The sequence below is a fragment of the Apus apus genome, chromosome 17 (assembly GCF_020740795.1).
Source record: "Apus apus isolate bApuApu2 chromosome 17, bApuApu2.pri.cur, whole genome shotgun sequence".
Classification (NCBI taxonomy): domain Eukaryota; kingdom Metazoa; phylum Chordata; class Aves; order Apodiformes; family Apodidae; genus Apus; species Apus apus.
Genome location: NC_067298.1, coordinates 3,659,350 through 3,676,938, shown reverse-complemented (window position 1 = coordinate 3,676,938; position 17,589 = coordinate 3,659,350). Strand labels below are relative to the sequence as shown.

Here is a 17,589-nt window from a genome sequence, read left to right as displayed (position 1 = left end):
ATATTTTTAGTGCTGGGCATTGCGTTGCTTAAGCAATTAATAAAGCAAGCTTAAGAGGTGTTGAACAAGAGGGAACACAGCATTTCCCAATGAAATAAATCTGTTCCAGGCACTAAGGAATGAATGCTTAAGGAACACAGGTAACAGGCAACTTTCATGTCACTGACCAAAAAGTATCATTAAATAGGATACAAAAGTCTGTAAAGTTAAAACCACAAAATTTTATCTGTGGGGAGCATAATGTAGTCTCACATATAAAAAGATGGACTCTGAGCTGACAATTACCATCCAAGAGCAAGGTCTTCCACATGTGCTGCATAACTGTGTGTAAATAGCCACTCATTTCTCAGCAGTGGGGACCAAAGAGAATAGAAAAAGAGACCAACTGAATTTGCAAGGGATTATTATTCTGAAGGCAATGAAGTTGATCAAATGCATGGAGAGACCTCTATAGGAGGACCAAGGAAACAAACCCAGAGACTTAAGATTATGAGAGAACTGAGTGGGCATACAAAGCAGAACTCTAAAGTCAGCACAGCGTGGAGAGGCTTGGCAGGAATCAGTTTTCTAACCGGTGCTGGCACTAAAAGAAACAGGAGAGTGCAGAGGGCAGAGGCTGGAGGACAGTGTGTGTGTGTTTGTGAGTGTATGTATGTCAATCAAATGAAACTACCTGAAGGCAAGGTATTCAAAAGCACAAAGATGGGTGAGTACTTCACAAAGTATGCAGTTAAGTTGTGGACCTCCTTGTCACTGCAAGCTAAAGGATTACCTGGATTTAAGAGACTTGGACATGTTCATGGGGAGAAAATCTACTGGAAGTAACTACAGAGAAACACTGTCCATGGTGTAAAGGCTTAGAGCTGTATAGAAACACAGAAGTTCAGAAAGAACTTAAGGGTAACAGCATGCTTGATTTGTTTTGTCTTACAACTTCATCTTCTGCCAAATCTTTTTGGAGATGGGAGGGCATCCTCTGCTCCAAGTTAATTTCATGGTGAAAAATGAGCCTATCAGTCAGGGGAAGAGAGATGAATATATAGTTTGGGCAGGAAATGGAGGCTTCTAGATTGCTCTCAGCAGTTTACATTCTGTGCTGTCCTTGGTTTGCTCTCTGAATGCCTAATGCCTGGTCTAGATCTTGCTTAAAAGGTGAATTTAAAAAATATTGAGGTCTAGCCATTACTGTGGTTGCCTTGGAGCTGCACTGTCAAGCAGAGAGCAATACAGGAGAAGCTATCACCAGCATGGCATGGCAGAACATAGCTATGCCCAGGCCTGAGGTCAGTTGTCTTGAAAAACTTTGGCTCTGTTAATCTACCAGACTTTCAAAGGAAAGCCTGCATTAGAGCTCTTCAGGTTTCCAGGGAAGTGCCGAGTGTTGAGCTTGGTCCCCCAGTCAGTGTGTATAGAAACTACTGTGGCAGCATAGGCTTTGCTTCCAAAGAGCAAAATGAGCTTCCACTGAGCTTTGCCCACCCTGCTGGAAACTTCCAGCTCACAGTTCCCTGTCTGTATGGCTAAGACAGAATTATCAAAATGATTCTTTAATTATCCCTCTCCAAGATGTAAACTCACCAACACACACCAGTACTGTTGAGGTTGTGCTGCTGTCAGCAGCGAGGGTAAGTAGAACCCTGGATGTCTCTGCCATTGTGACCTGCAAGAGTGATAAGAATGAGCTTTTTCAAAGCCGATCAGATTTCAGCCACAAAGAGCTTAATAAATCCATCTAACAACTAGCATTGAGGCCAGACTAGCTCTTTGTTAAGGTTCCTTCCCATGACACGTTAGAAGGCTTTCTATGGTTCCCTAGCAACTTTACATTTCTTTCACTCCAGTTTATTCTCTGCACTCATGCTCCAGCCTGATCCTGGATTCAGATACTGTCTTTGCCATCAGTTTATCTTCTTTTCACTCCTCCTTCTGAATATCTGACCATTGTCTGTCATACTAAGATTCTTCAGTTCTTTAAAATCTCCGTTGCTGTAAAGCAGTAAATAAGATTTTTTTTTTTTTCCATTAGTAGCATAAGGCTTTAGGGTTTGTATTGACCTGAAAATGCAAAACCTTAGGGCTTGTCTGGGCCTCAAGAGGTTTTGGGTTGTTGGTTTGTTTTTGTTTTTTGTTTTTTGTTTTTTTTTTAACTGTCTATTAGTCAAACAGCTATTACCTTACTTGTTTTTGGCTAAGTGCTGTGAATACCATAGATCTGGTAAAGGTCTGCCAAGCCTTGGGGGTCACTGGATAATCAAGAATTATGTTTCATGATAACTGAAGCAGAGGATGCTACCCTGCATCTTTCAAGCTTCAATTGAGAACCAGTGAAAGGGAAGCTGACTGGTAACAAAAGAGAGAAAAATAAACCAAAGCAAACCCAAGACTAAGGAGGAAGAAACCCCTGTTATACCACACCACCTTTCTTAAGAAAGCCTGAAGAGTCAGCATTAAGACAGAAAATAACATTGGTAAGTATAATATGACACATAACAGGCTGTTATGTGAAAGTATTTTGTATAAAACTTTTAACTTTTATTGAGATTGGTTTTGGTTTTGGACCTAGGAAGGGAACTTAGATCCACGTATCTGGTATGTACCAAACTGCCAGTAGCAAGAGATTTTATCCTTCAATGCTCCCACTAGTTAGGATGTGGGAATTTCCATGTAGAATGCAGAGGCACTTAAAAATTATACTCAACAGACAATGAACAAATTACTGTAAAATCTTTAGCACGTATCAGCACCAGGTGAGTATGAGGGACCTTCCCTATTAGAAAGGAGTGCAGAACAGAATGGTCTGTGCCTCTGTCAAATATAACTTTCCTTTTTTGGGGGAGACTTTCCAAGATAATCTTGTATAGAAAGGAAAGGGCAAAGTGCACTTCTGCAAGAACGTGCACTATTTATTGGAAATGGCCTTGCCTGTCTCAAGAACTAGCCATGCAGATTTGAACCCTGCAGGTAGACCTAAAATCTTGGAATGTATAAATGGAGGTTCTACCCCAGCAGCACATCTCCAGCCTATAAATGGAGGCCAGAAGGAATCTGCTATGTACCTTGTAGCTGCATGCTCAAATGAGGTCTTAAAAATTTTTCCCTGAGTGTCTCAGATTAGTGGTCAGGGGAAACCAAACACCCAGAGAACATAACTGCTCTCTGTTACTCCCCTTCACCCTCCCAGGAGAAGATAAAAGGGGAATAGGGAAGAGAGACTTAAAGGTTAGAAGTTAAAACTAGGACAGGTTTAATAGAAGAAGGAAGGAATAATAACCCATGGGATAAGGAGCAAGAATGCAAATATATAAAAAACCTGATTTCAGTGATCACTGATCTAAGGGTCTGAAAGTCCCTTGCAGCAGAGCTGACTCTGGAAAAGGGTGCAAGGCTTTCCCAGCACACGATGGATTTGGATCCTACAGAGCACGTTGAAAACTGAAAGCAATGAGCAGGAGCCTCTCCCCAAGACCTCCAAGGGCAGGAAGGCAGGAAGGAACTTGAGAGCAGGAAGGGCTGGACTTTCCCACCCTCCTGGCTTTAAAGAGTATGGCAGGAAATAGGAGGGAATGCTGACCCCTCTCTGTTCTGCCCCCTGTGGATGCATCCTCATATTGACAATATAAAACCAGCCTGTGTCTCTTCAAACCATAACACTGAGCCAGCACCAATGCTACTTTTGCATGTGCCCAGTGGAAAAATGTCATGTGTTCTGAGGTATGAAACCCATCCTCCCTCACAGCTGTCAGGTGAGAGTGAGCAGAGGCTGTCCTACCTGGAGGCATGTGCTTGGCTCTTTTCTCAGGACTTGTGAAGTCTTTTGGAGAGATAGATAACAACTTGCTTAGAGAGGTTACACTAAATGGGTTTCAGGGGGGAAGGGTGGGAGTCCCAAGAGCTGGAAGCTTGCCTGAGGTGAGAGCACATTAGATGTGCCCCTGGAGCACACCTGTCATGCAAACCAAAGTGTGGGACATCAGAGAGGTCTGCTTCAGTAGCATTAATGAAGCCATGCTCAGAGACTCCCTGTGCAGTTCATGCTGGTTCATGGCAGCACGTGTGGAGCCCTGGTGAGGAAGGGGCTGGGCAGCACCCACCCCAAAAACACTGTCCCTGTCCCAAAGGGAAGAGTCTGCTCTGGGACTCTGTGCAGCTGAAGCTGCAGGCACAGAGGTGCCCTCCAGCTGCAGAGCTCTAAAATCAGGTGAAGTCTTTCCTCTCTTTCTGCCCTGGCATGTGGCAATGAGCTAGCCACAACCATGGAAGGAGAGGGCTTTGGAAAGCCAGGAACAGATACTTTCTCTATTTAGGTGAGCTGTGCTTTGTGTCCTTGGTTTTGTGGATCCCCTCTGCATGGAGGAGTCTGTGGCCAGAATGGGACATTTCCTTCATGATACAGCTGCTGAGCTGGTAACAAGAGTGTCCCAGCAGGAGCCTGCCAGACACAGAGGTCTCCAAGGGCAGAAGGGTCTGGCATAACATAATCAAAATTTTCCCATGGGCATCCTCAGGTAGATGTTAGGACCTCATGAGTGAGGGTATGTGAGCATAAAGGGCCAGAGTTGGCTGCATCTGGCTCATGATGGAAGTATTAAAATAGTGTGAGAAATGAGTGGGGGCAGAAATAGTGATAAGGGTTGAGCAGAATTGGATATGCACATGTGAGGTCTGAGATTAAGACAGGATTGACAAAGGCTAAAATACCCAAAAAATGGGCTGGAAAGGAATGGTTAAATGAAAAAGGGTGGGGATATGTGGGAATAAGAAGGATACTGATGTTAGCTTTGGGGAAGCATATAAAAAAATTGACCCATGTTGGGCTTGGAAGAGTTTTACAAGTAAGGATGACACCAAAGAAAAAGGAATAGGAGTTGGAGGTGGGAAAAAGTGTTACAAACATTTGTTGCCTTTTTATTTTAAGAAATGATAGGCTTGAGGCTTTAAATGTGTAAAATAGCTAAAATTATTATTATTTGAGCAACCAGAATCATAATTGTTACATTATGATAACTAGATGTTTTATTTGATTTACTAGTAAAAGGCAATTTGAGCAGATGATGCCACACAAGGAAGATACTTTCTTTTTTTAAAGAATATTTAAGGTTGCTCTAAGCATCTTGGATAAAGGAAAAAAGTCTGCAAAGAAAAATTTTGGAAGTTGAAGTTTCCTATGTTGAAAAAACTTTTCCTGGCCAACATTTTCTACGCTGGCATTTCTAAATACATAAAGAAAAATCTGTATACAGTCAGAACAACTAGGGGGAAAACTATATGCCTATGTCAGAACAAAAATTACTTTTGTAGTAACCAAACCAAAACATTTGTAGGGATGTTATTACAAAAGTATTTTTGTTTTCTGTCTGCTTTCCATTTTTTCAGTGACCAGAAAAATTACCTTCGTATAATCCAATAAGCAGAGCTCATTAGCAGTCATATGCAGAGCCATGATATTATTTTGCAGCAAAATTTTATGAAGACTTTATATGTTTGATCCAGTTAGTTCTTTGAATAGAAGATGGGTCCTCAATAATTAAAACAGAAGTCTTCTTATTTATTTTTTTAATTAAATATTAAACTACATTAGTGATTATCAAGCTGAACATTTACAGTGGTGATGGTGTTTTATTGCAACAATCAACCAGCTTATGCCACCAAGCTGCATGTGTGTAGAAAAAGCAAAATAGTGAACTTTGTGTCTTAAATACTTAGTTCTTGTGAATCTGGAAATGTTCCTAATTTATGTTGGGGAAATATCTCTCATTCATTCATATAAATGAAAGTATATTTAATTGGTCATGTTACATGCCATACCTTGAGGAATAGAATCAGCCTGTATGAACACTCTCTGTAGTCAGGCTGTCTGCTCCCTGGCAAGCAATGCAAAGGTCACAGACCTTGAAAAAAGCTTTCGTCTGTAGTTACCATAAAGGAACATCTCTGAGAGAAAGTTTAAAATAGACACAGTTGGTGTGCTCCAGTGGAGCTGCATGGGTTGCAAAAGACTCTTAGAGATGTGGTGATCATCAGTGTTGTGCCTCCTAAGTAAATAAGCACTGTTTCAGTGATAGAAGGACATTAACTGGAAATATTGATACTCTGCAGAAAGGAATTTAGTGAATTCTGACAAACAAAATTTACCAATTCTTGTTGACGATAAGACTTATAAGCCTTGTAAGTTTACTGAAAGCCCAGAAGAAGCTAGTACCTGAAAAAGATCCTGACTTTCTTATGGAAGAAAGGAAGTAAGAGGTCTGGTGAGGCATCTTATCCTGCTTACCTGGGTAGCCTTTTGGAAGACAAGACAATACTGCTGGGAACAGATGATTCAACAAACATAAAGACCTCAGACTGGGGGCATTAACAAGCAAAGTCCAAAGCTGGTAGATGTGCAGGGCAGACCACTGACCTGCTCGTTCTGTGCCAGCTCTTGGAGCCACCAGAGGTCACCCTGCTCCAGGGTGACATGGGCTGCCTTGGGAAATCCCGGGACCAGCATCAGGTGGTTGGTAACCTCGATGCAGAAGGCAAAGGTTATGTCTGCACCCTTGATAAAGCAGTGACCGAGCGAAACAGTTTTTACAGCTTAAGATAGATGGGAAATAGTTGCACAAAGTTCAGGCAAAGCATAGTTGAGTTGTACTTTCCATTTATAGTGGCTGAGGGTCACACATCAGAGTTATGATAATCTGTCTGCATCATGACACCTCTCCAATTCTGTGACAGACAGAGGGGCAGATAACATGCCACCTGACCTCTCTTTCTGAGTCATTTGCATCCTAATATTAATACCATGCTAGCAACCCTGATTTCCCATCCATCCACCTCCCTGTCCTTCTCTGACTCTTTTTGCCACCTGTTGTCCCTTTGCTTTCTGCACTTTATTCAGAGGCTTCTAAGTCTTTTTACTTCACTCACATGTTCTGTAACTGGAGTCAACTTGGCTGTTTAAATGTGTGAAGGAAATGGCATCCTGAATGTCACCAAAGGGTTACTTAATATTTGCTGTGGAAATAGGAGGTGTGTGCATTGTGCACCTTGGCTGTGCATTCAGTACTGCCCGTTTGCAATCACAGGTTGCATATTTACCCACCTCTTTACTTTCAGTTGGCATTTTCCAGACCTTTCAAAGGGACTAAGTTGCTTTACTCTATGTGTGGAATAGAGAGCTACTGCTGGGAAGAGAAGACTCCACAGGTGTGGAAGTCCATTTTCCACCTTCCTTATGTGAAGACATGGAGTGTTTGCTTTCCTTTTTGTGTTGTAAGGCTAAATTACAAATGCACAATGCATTGCAGATACTAGTTCTTGAAGGCAAGAACAGGATTAGGGAAGAGGATGGACATCTCTTCCCCTGCCTTATATGAACTCATGCATGGTACAAGCTAGTCTTCCTCAAAAATGTTCTCATGAGATTCACCTTTAGCTTCAGATATTGCCTTTTACATATGTACAGAAATTATTGGTCCCATCTGCCTTTCTTCCTAGGGAATTTCTCCACAACTCATATCAGTAATGGTAATTACTGAGTTATCTCCATAAATTAGTTCAAAATTCCATCTCCCCCTTTCCTCCCCAGCACACAAAGTTTTCATCAGGAACATTCAAATAGATTCTTAGAGGATATCTTAAGAAGGTAGCACAGGATGTTAAGCTCCACATGTAACAGACAAGTTCCATGGGGGATATAGAAGATATTCCCTGTAATTAATTTAATCTGTTCCAATACTTATCCAATCTAATAAAGAAATTGCATCCTTACCATCTTCAGGTCCCATTCACAGCAACATGTTAGTCGAAGTGTAGCAATGAGATGATTTGCTCTGAAGGATTAGTGTTCTGGCATTTCTGCTTATCATCTGCCAACATTCCTGGGAGCTCTCCTTTTACCCACAGAGCAGCAGGACGAGGCGATGCTTCCTACCTTGTGCCACATGCCCTGGTGTTCCACAGGCCATACTGCTCTTCCCAAGCATCTTCTAATTCTGACAGTGTGACTGACAACAGGATTTGCAAGTTGCAGATCACACTAAGATTGTGGGGCTTTTTGAAATGAGCACACCAATCAGCTCAAGAAAATGCTTCTTGCTAAGAAGCATCTGAGCAGGAAACAGGCCCAGGTCTGCTGTACTGTGTGTGCTCTTGTCTGCTGTTCTTCTGGTCCACAGATCTTGAAAGGCAGATACTGTTCTGCATGAAGTGGCCTATATCTTAACACTTACAGCATTGTCACAGTATGTTATTTGATGGTCACAGCCTACAGCACAGCTATTTCACTATCTCAGCATGTGATTACACATCCTGGAAACAGAAAGAGGTTTTTAGATAACACTGTCTAACTTAGATTCCAAAAGATTTAGGGACTATAATAGCACCTGTGTCCCCAGGTTGAGGCTGCTTCTCAGTTAACATAGAACTTAACACTGAACGTTAAGGAACAGTTCCAGCTGGTATGTATTTAGGGAATAAGAAACTTAAGTAGTGCTACAGGGAAGGCAGGCTTGTTGAATTTAATAGAATTTAGGGAGTTGCCATTTTTATCTGCTTGTGATGTTGAGGCTTATTGTAGCAGAGGGTGAGACTCATGGCTTGTTCAGTGTTCCTGTGCCACTCTTCTTCTAGGCTTGTTTCCTTGTGGTAAAGCTAACGTTTTAGCTGGCCTTAGCTGGACTGGAAGAAGTGCAACAACTATGACTGAAGATATTTTGGCAGTGTCTTAGGTAGTGAATGACAAGCATGTTTGGAAAGCTCCACAGTCTGACTGGTTTGTAAGACATGAATCTTAACATTTCTCATCTATTTTAAACTCATTAATTAACCAGTCGGCGTTGACAGGTAGGAAGCTTCTTGGAAAGCAAATCAGTCAAAGGAAAAGGCAGAAGAACCCTTCAAAATAGACAGGATTCAGGAAGGCAAACTGTCTTACTTCTGAGATTTATGTCTTCTTTATGGATGGAGTCTGAGTTATTAAGCCAAATTCAGAGAAATTTAGAAAATATCCCCTCAGGTGCATGTGAAGAAGACATATAAAGAGCATTTGGCTTATGAAAAATACATATCTAGTCAATAAGAGCTCTTTTCTATTAAAGAGTTATTAGGAGTTCCTGAAACACCTCAAGCAAAAGCCTCATGAAACTCTCAAGCATTTTGTCTTCTGAATGAAAGAAACTCCTAGATGCCACTATGAGGCAAGATCTGGCTGATCATGAGTGAATTCCATTTCTTTGCACAAGTTAAGTAACATTGTCCCTTTTGTGCAGTTATTGTGACATAATTCTAAAACTATTCTCTTATATTCAAATTACAATTCTCTTCCACAGCTAAATTTACAGAAAATCTATCTTGATTTTCCTATTGAGCTTAGACCCAAGGGTCTGAAGCCTTATTAAGAAAATCTCAGGGTGATCACTGCTAATTTTCAAAGGCAATGACAGCAACAGACATAAGTGTGTTCTGGCTAGAATAACATAGAAAGTCAACTTCATGTACCCTCTACTCTAATGACTCAGCAGCAGAGAACCTGGCCACATTTTGCCTATGTCCTTTATTGTTTTGAGGAGGAAAGGGGCTGTCAAAGTGGCTCATATTAATATTCCTTCTGAACTTTTAACTTTCACAACCGTTCTTGATCTTGGGTTCTTTTATGTATTCGAATTTTTTGTCCAGTTTTCTGGCTCATTTTTACATTCCACATAGAATTCTACATTACATTCTACGTTCCATGTAGGATCTCAGAATACTTGAGATTAGAAGCCACCTTTGGAAATCATACAAACCGATATCCTTGCTCAAGTAGGGCAGGTTTCTTGAGACCTTGCCCAGTTGGGTTTGAATATTTCTGAGGATGGATACTAAACAACCTTTCTAGGCACCCAGCTCCAATGTTTGATGACCTTCATAGCAAAGAGTCTTTTCTTGTGTTTAAAAGAATTGTCTGTATTTTATTTTTTTGCCCATTGTTTTTTACCTTGTCACTGGTCTGCATGTCATTGCTTGTCTGTTATATATGTTTTGTAATATGTTTTAATCTCTCCGCTGTTTCCCCTTAAGAATTACATAGTTTTTTTGTGTTCTTTTCCTTTTTTTTTCTTTTCTTTCCTTTTGCTGGGGTACTACTGTGTGAACAAGGGGCCGGTACAAAACTGTCTTCTGTACGAAGGATCAGGTTTGGAATGGAGCTGGGGTGAGAGCAGTACAGAGATACTGACCTGGGGACGCTTCATAGAATGGTTTGTGTTGGAAGGGACTCCAGGCTTTGTACTGCAAGAGGAAGACCAACCCCAAAGGAACATTTTATAGCATGGTAAGTGGTGTGTGGGCACCTGCAGATGTGACTACATTTGTGTGTCGAGAATAATTTCTAAACCTGAAATGACAATATCTGAAACAGATGTATAAATCCCTCAGTTCTTATGTTTCGCTCAGATCATATTCCCAGTGCAGATGGTAGAACCAAATGTTTCACTCAGTCCTCACACAGCTCAAATCTTTCCTTCATAACTTAAGATGTCAGTGAAACACTAGCTTCTTTCTACTGAAACCTAACTCCAAGGAGCAATGACACTTGCATCCATAAAAAAACCTGTCTGGGCTTCAGTGCTTAGTGAAGTGTTTGCTATTGGTTTCTTGAGCCCAGTATAGAATAGTCATTTTCATAACAAGTCAGACCCTCCAGGGCCCCCATTTCAGCTTGGTCCATTTTTAGAAGTCATTGCACACTTCATGTGTGGCAGGGAAAGGAATAACTTGTGTCCTTGAATGCTCCCACCTCAGAATTACTGATGTTTCCTGCATTTCCAGGGAATACCCTTCACACCTTCTGCCTACAGTAAACATGTGACATGAGCCTTTGAGAAACTGCATTTTCTTTGAAAATGACTGTTATCATGATCACAGTATTACTGCTGACCAATGGCTTGGGGTGCCAGGGAGAGCTTGGAGCCTTGTGAGATGCTGCTGTGGTGGCAGGACAGGCCCTGCTCCATGGAAGGGAGGCTGCCCCTCTGTTTGCACAGACTTGCTCACACCTACCTGTCTAGTTACCCAATAATCACTTGTTTTGATTCTGGGTTTTTTTAATAGGAATTAACATATAGGGTGTAACTTCTTTGCTCAAACTAGGCTAAAGCTAAAAACAAGTTAGACATTTGTCTCCAGACTGCTGGGAAACTTGATGCTGCAGCTAAACCAAGTTAAACAAGCTCAAGACTCAACAAGTCCAGGCAAGCTCTGATGAGTCCTTGAATTACTAAGCTGGTTCAAGGATTCTGGCCTTCTGATAGAAACAACCCCAGAAAATATAATGTTCTATGGAACTACACTAAGAAAGTTCTTTAAGCACCTTCTGGACTGGTTTGACATTTAGTCTGGCCCAGAATAGCTGTTTTCATTCTTCAAGCTACTTATTTTGAGTTTCAATCTGAAACATGCAGAAAGAAGTAAGTCACTCTGAAAGGTTCTCCTTTCTATGACCATGACACCTTTTGTAGGGAAGGGTTTATCTCTGGCAGGTCTGTCTCTTACTATAGGAAGACAAGTCTAGAAGACCAAGTTGGACCAGAAGTCAAATTTTTAGACAGTGACACCTACTGTACTGCAAATGTCTGAGTCTACACAGGTAAGCAAGATGGTTTTTTAACCCATTGAAGCTAAGCAGATAGTGGTATTTATTTTTCATGTCAAATAACTATTTTCTCAATGTGTTATATATATATATATATATATTAAAATCCAGTCAATAAAAGGTCTTATGAAGCTCTCTGTCATTGGTAGAGTAAAGGAAAGATAAGTGCTGTGTCTGTTTGCATTTGTTATAGACTCCCTGATCTTTCACACCTCTGTGAGCAGTAGCTCATTTTATACTTTCACGCCAGGGCATTTATGTTTTCTTAAACATGGTTTAGAAATCAGTTTTCTAAACTGAACAAAATTTTTTATGTTGTTTTACTTCACTTTCTATTCACTTTAGTTCAGTGTGAGGTGATTGATGAAGATTTTGTACTAATTTCTTTGCTTATGTTCAATATCAGTATCTTTTCTGAAGCTTTGCAATCCCTGCTGTGAGGCAAAACTTCCTGTGGAGGAGAGTCAGGTCAGTTCAACACTGCTCTGAGGGCAGAAGCAGAAAATCACAAATGTCAAAACAAGATCCTAAGCCCCATCCCTGGAAGTGTTCCAGGCCAGGCTGGATGGGGCTTGGAGAAATCTGACCTAGTGGGAGGTCTCCCTGCCCATGCAGGGGGTTGGAACTGGATGATCTTGAAGGTCCCTTCCAACCCAAACCAGTCTGTGATTCTATGAAAGTTGTAAGGTGACTGGGGAATGCAGAGCATGTAAAGCTCCCTCACTTTTTTCCAAAGCTGTAGTTTGTTCCTTCAGGGATATGTAGAAAATAAAATGGTAGAGATCTTGGAATAGTAAGTGTTTCAAGTGATTTCTCACAGGTTAGTGCACACTTGTTTGCTACTGAGAAAAATCATTATCAGAAAGAAATTCACACACAGTTGGTGTTAAGTTAAGGCAGGATAAATGGGGAAAGGCATACTTAAAATATCTGAGAGAAAGGAGTAGGCAGCTATATTGATTTTGGCAGGAAAACTTCTCCAAACTGACAACAATGGCACTTCTATCTTTATAACAAATGTTTCCCAGCATGTGTGTGATATATTAATCAACTGTATTGATTGACAGACCGACTGAGATTGCTTTACAATGCAACTAGGTATGGGATGATAATAATACATGTGATTTACAGTTGGCCATAGTTTAACCAAAGCAAGCAAACATGTAAATTGCACTCTGTGTGTTTGTATGTGGTTAAAGGAGGTAAGCTGATTACAAGGTATAATTGTATGGAGGTATGATTTGGATTTCCCTGAGATGCCCACATATTTCTTGGAGTAAATAGGACTAACTAGGTGTATTTCTGTGCCAAGAGACAAAATTGCTGTTATGACCTTAGCTACTTGCAGTTGCAGATTAAACTGGAGCTGAGAACTGGATCTTGTGGGACTGTGAGCAGGATCTGACAGCAGATGTGCCATTTGCCTTTTCTACATTTTCCCTCTGGAAATCTGCAGATTGCTTTAGGGCATGACTGTGCCAGCTCAGTCAAGCAGAGCAGCAGTGTCACGTTTGGCAGAGCTACCACTGTGGAGGAGTATGAGAATGGCAGCAGGGCACCATCCATCAGTGCCACTAAAGAGTTGTTTTCATTCCACCAGTCGGACTGTGCTGGGTTTAGAATAATGATCTTGCTTTGAATGGCTTTGGCTGGCTTTTCTGTCCTCTGCAAGGCTCAGAAGTGGGAAGTTTGATACTAAATAGCAGTTGGCCAGAGCAGTATTTCCTGTGTTGATCTGAATTTGCCTCCTATGGAAACATATTTTTTGTGGTGTTTGGTTTTTGTTGTTGCTGTTTGGGTGTTGGGGTTTTTTTTTGTTGTTATTTTTGTTGTTGTTGTTGTATTTAATCTTAAGAAAAAAAATTAAAATATTGCCCAGAGAATGGGAAGCCAGGAGAGGAGAACTTTCATTTTCAAATGTCAGATGTGACAGTCAAAGAACCAGAGTACAGTAAAATATCAATTCATCCATAATCTCTTTTTAGATCTGTTACTTTATTAGATAATTCCTGTTAGTCCTGGTAGGTGAAACAAATATGAGATGTCAAACTCAGGTGATAATATACTGTTAATGTAATCTTTGAACTAATGTACTGGAATCTGAGCTTTCTCTGCTGCTTGTGAATAGGACTCAGTGCTGGACTTGGTAGTGTGGGGTTAATGGCTGGACTTGATTTCAAAGGTCTTTTCCAACCTAAGTGATTCTACGATTCTATGATTCTCTCTCACTTCTGAGTTGGTTTGAATGGTTAGAAATCTGAATTTTAAGTACTCATTCAAAAGAAATGAAAAGATAATCCAACCCCAAACTTCTTTCAGATGGATCCAGAGAGGAAATTTTGTAACCTCATAACTTCATACGATCAGAGCTCATTAACGTTGGGGGTGGCTTCCAAGGAGAGCAAATGACTTCAAAAGGACTCAGTCTGTTGTATAACTTAATTTTTCCTTCTGCCTTAGTACACAAAGTGTGGAAAAGGAGACACCAGTGTTTTAAAGGGTTTTCAAGAATGATTTTAAGGAACCCAAATCTGAATAAACTGTAGGCAAGAATATAATTACTGAACATGTAACAAAATACCTATCGGGAGTCTTTGGAGGCACCAGAAAGAACAACGTACAGTTCTTCTCAGTATCGTATTGCTATTGACTCTACAATGATTTATCTTAACAAATACAAGCTTAAAGAATATTTTGTCTTCCCTGCTGTGTGTCACTAGTGGATCTGGCTACCTGACTGAGGAAATGCCTAGCATGAAAGATTCTGCCTGTGGAGCCAGATCAACAGGGAAATGCAGAGGCCAGTTACCTTCCCACCAATAAGAGAGATTGAGGCAGGTGCAAAGACTCCTGTTGGAGCTCCTGGTCCATCTGACTACTCCCTGGCATCCTTGGCAGTCTGTCATACTACATGGAAAGGATACACTTCTGAGTGGCTCAGCCACTCACTGCTGCAAACCGAAGTTAAACTGAAAGCAGTTAGGGCCAGCCAAGGAGAAGTGGCAGCTAAAATCAGAACTACTTCCTGAATTAGCCATTAGGAGACAGTTCCTGTGAGGTGTCCTCTGTTCATGGCTGTTCTCTGAGAGATGTGATTCCCTTTGTCACCCAGCAGCAGGACTTTTACATTTTCTCCACACCCAGATCCTTTCCTTTCACAGGAGACTTTTATAGGACCACAGGGTTCATTTCTCTGCTCAACTCTGCATTAAGACTCTTTATGATCATCCTCAGTCCTTCTTGGTTTTCTTCCCTTTGGTTTTCTTTGCATGCACTTTGTAAATCAGTGTCCATGCTGAGTAAGAATCTGGGGATGGTGGAGACTCATCTTTCCTGGATAATTCTGTAACCTAGTGCTCAAAATCATCTGACTCCCTGTAGTGTCTTAACTGAATGTGTCCCTCTGCCTCAGAACACATTACATGGGTTTATGCCTCACTTTTGTGTTCAAGACTGAAATGGAAAAGAAATGTAGGGTGACTTTGGTGCTTTGCCGGCTACTTTATATCAGTTGGTTATGTTCTTGGTCCCTGAAGCTGTTAGAATCCCTAATTGTGGAGTTATAGAAGTAAAATTTGTTAAAAGAAATCTGATGAAGGAGAATTAAGCTACTGGCCAATCTGAAAACTGCTCAACTTTGTTTTGCTTCTTGTGAAATGAAATTAAACACTCCTGAAGGTTTGCCAAAGTCCAGAGACATTAGTGGGATGCACCTGTTCCTCTCTCACTGCAAACACAGTGTTGGATTTCTTCTGTGATTTGCTAACAGGTTGTGTCAAATGGGCTGATCCAGCATGAACTCTTGCTATGGAGCATGAACTATATTTTTAAAAAGCAGTGTTTGTAGGAAGTCCTTCTCCAGTGGACTCTTCTACACACACTTTAAATGTATCAGAAGGACTTACCACTTCTCTCCAGTGTGTTTGTTTGTTTGTTTGTTTTGTGCTAGCATTTCTTAACTATTTAATCTAGATAGAGAATTTTAACCCTTGTAGTATCTTGTGATTATGCAAAGAATCAAGAATTTATTTAGGACCACACTGCTACATAGTTTAATATAACTAGAATCCCATGAGCATTGAGTGTGGCAAATGGCAAGGGAAATAGCTGAGATGCTCAACTGTGGAAGAGAATCTCATAGCCAGGGGAAGATCTGTGTACAGGAAAATAATGGCAGATACTTGATGTTTTCCTGTGGACTGTTGCTGAAAGTTGCAACAATTTCCTTTTTTTTGTTTGTGGTTACTCTTTTGGTGTGTTGATCATTACAGAATTATACCAGCACAATTTTGGCAGTATTATTTCCTCCATCAAAAAATAAAGAAATCTTGAAAGAATATTTTTGTTACAACGTTGAAATGATCTGACTCCATGCAACTCTGAAGATCAGTTTAAGTACTTAATCAAGCTGACAGAGAGTGGAAGGCTGTGATTTGTGTGCTGCTCTGTTGGATAATTCCAGGGCAGGGGTCACCTATCCTGAGCTGCACTGTTATTCTTGAATAATTTGGCAGTCATTACAGCCAGCAGATTAATACTGCAGATAAAAGATATGGGATCCAGCTTGTGAGATTCTGGGAGGTGGTTAATGGGCATCCTCTTTTGAGGACAATGGTCTGTAAAGATAACAGTGGATGTTGAATAAGTTGGTCCTTCCAACAAGCCAGAACACCCTCCCTAGATGTCAGACTGAGCTGAGTCTTAAACTCTTCAGATCAAAATGCAGTTGCAAATGTTTTTATCAGTATTTCTGCAGGAAAACAATGAATTTTGCAGGGGATGCAGTCACCAATGTAGCAGCAAAAGCATACGGACCATTTGTCCTTCCTGAACTCAGCTTCTGAAATTTTAAAATGTCTGGAAAAATGCTGTGATGGACATCTGGAGCAAGTCCAGTGAAGGATCACAAGGGTGTGCCAGGAATTGGAGCATCTAACTACTGAGGGAGGCTGAGTGAGCTGGAAGTGTTTAGCTTCAAAAAAAGAGAAGCCTCAAGGGGGTGATGTTAATGTGTGTAAATTTCTGACTTGGGGCCAGGGAGTAAAGAAGTTAAAGCCAGACTTTTTTGAAGTTCTATCCAGTGGCAGAACAAGAGGCAATGAGCACAAATTGAAATGTAGGAATTCCACTTAAACATAAGAAAAAAGAAACAGAATGTTCAAACACTGGAACGGGTTATCCAGGGTGATTAAGCAATGTCTGTCCTTGGAGATATTAAAAACTCAGCTGAGCTTCTTGTTCTACTTGACCCTGCTTGAGCAGGAGGATTGGACTAGGTAACCCCTTCAGAACCTTTAGGATCTCATAATTACATGACTCGGTGATTTGATAGACTTTTTGTTCACCTAAGGTTGTAGAGGACAAGTTCAACTCTGTGAAGGGTGATTTGGCAAGGCAGAGGGACAACTGCCTCCCTTCAGCTGGATTTTGTCAACTATCCACCTCCAACTCAGTGCCACCAACTAAATGCTGGATGATTCTACTCTGCCAGTTCCTCACTGGGACAACTGGCCACCAACCAGGAGGTGGTGGTCTCATTCAGCACCATGAACTGACCCTCAGGGAGCAGCAGCTCTGCTCACTGTGCTGATTTTTGCTAGGAAACTCTGTGGACGTAGGGGAGTTCAAGTGTAGGAGCCACACCATTTGTAACATGAAACATTAATGGTCAGTTGGTGGCATTCAATTGGCAGAGGTGAGTCACCAGGAGTCAGCTAGAGGTGGACAGTTTTCCCTTGCCCATACATGAAGCCTTTAATTTTTATATATATATACATATATATATATTTATATATGTGTGTATATATATATTTATATATGTGTGTATATATATATTTTAATCCATATAAATGTTAATATTTGAAGTACAGAAAATGTTGAGATCTATGTCTGTTGGCTGAAGGGCAAAGATTCTAATAAAACTTTTGGAGGTTTTAATTAGCCATAATCCATTCTGTTTACTTTGGATGATATCA

General features: G+C 40.9%; 1 long non-coding RNA gene across 1 annotated transcript in view; it reads right to left on the bottom strand.

The window, feature by feature from the left end:
• Positions 1–17,589, bottom strand: part of LOC127391681 (uncharacterized) — a 184,778-nt gene that overhangs the window by 118,947 nt on the left and 48,242 nt on the right. The window lies entirely within an intron of this gene.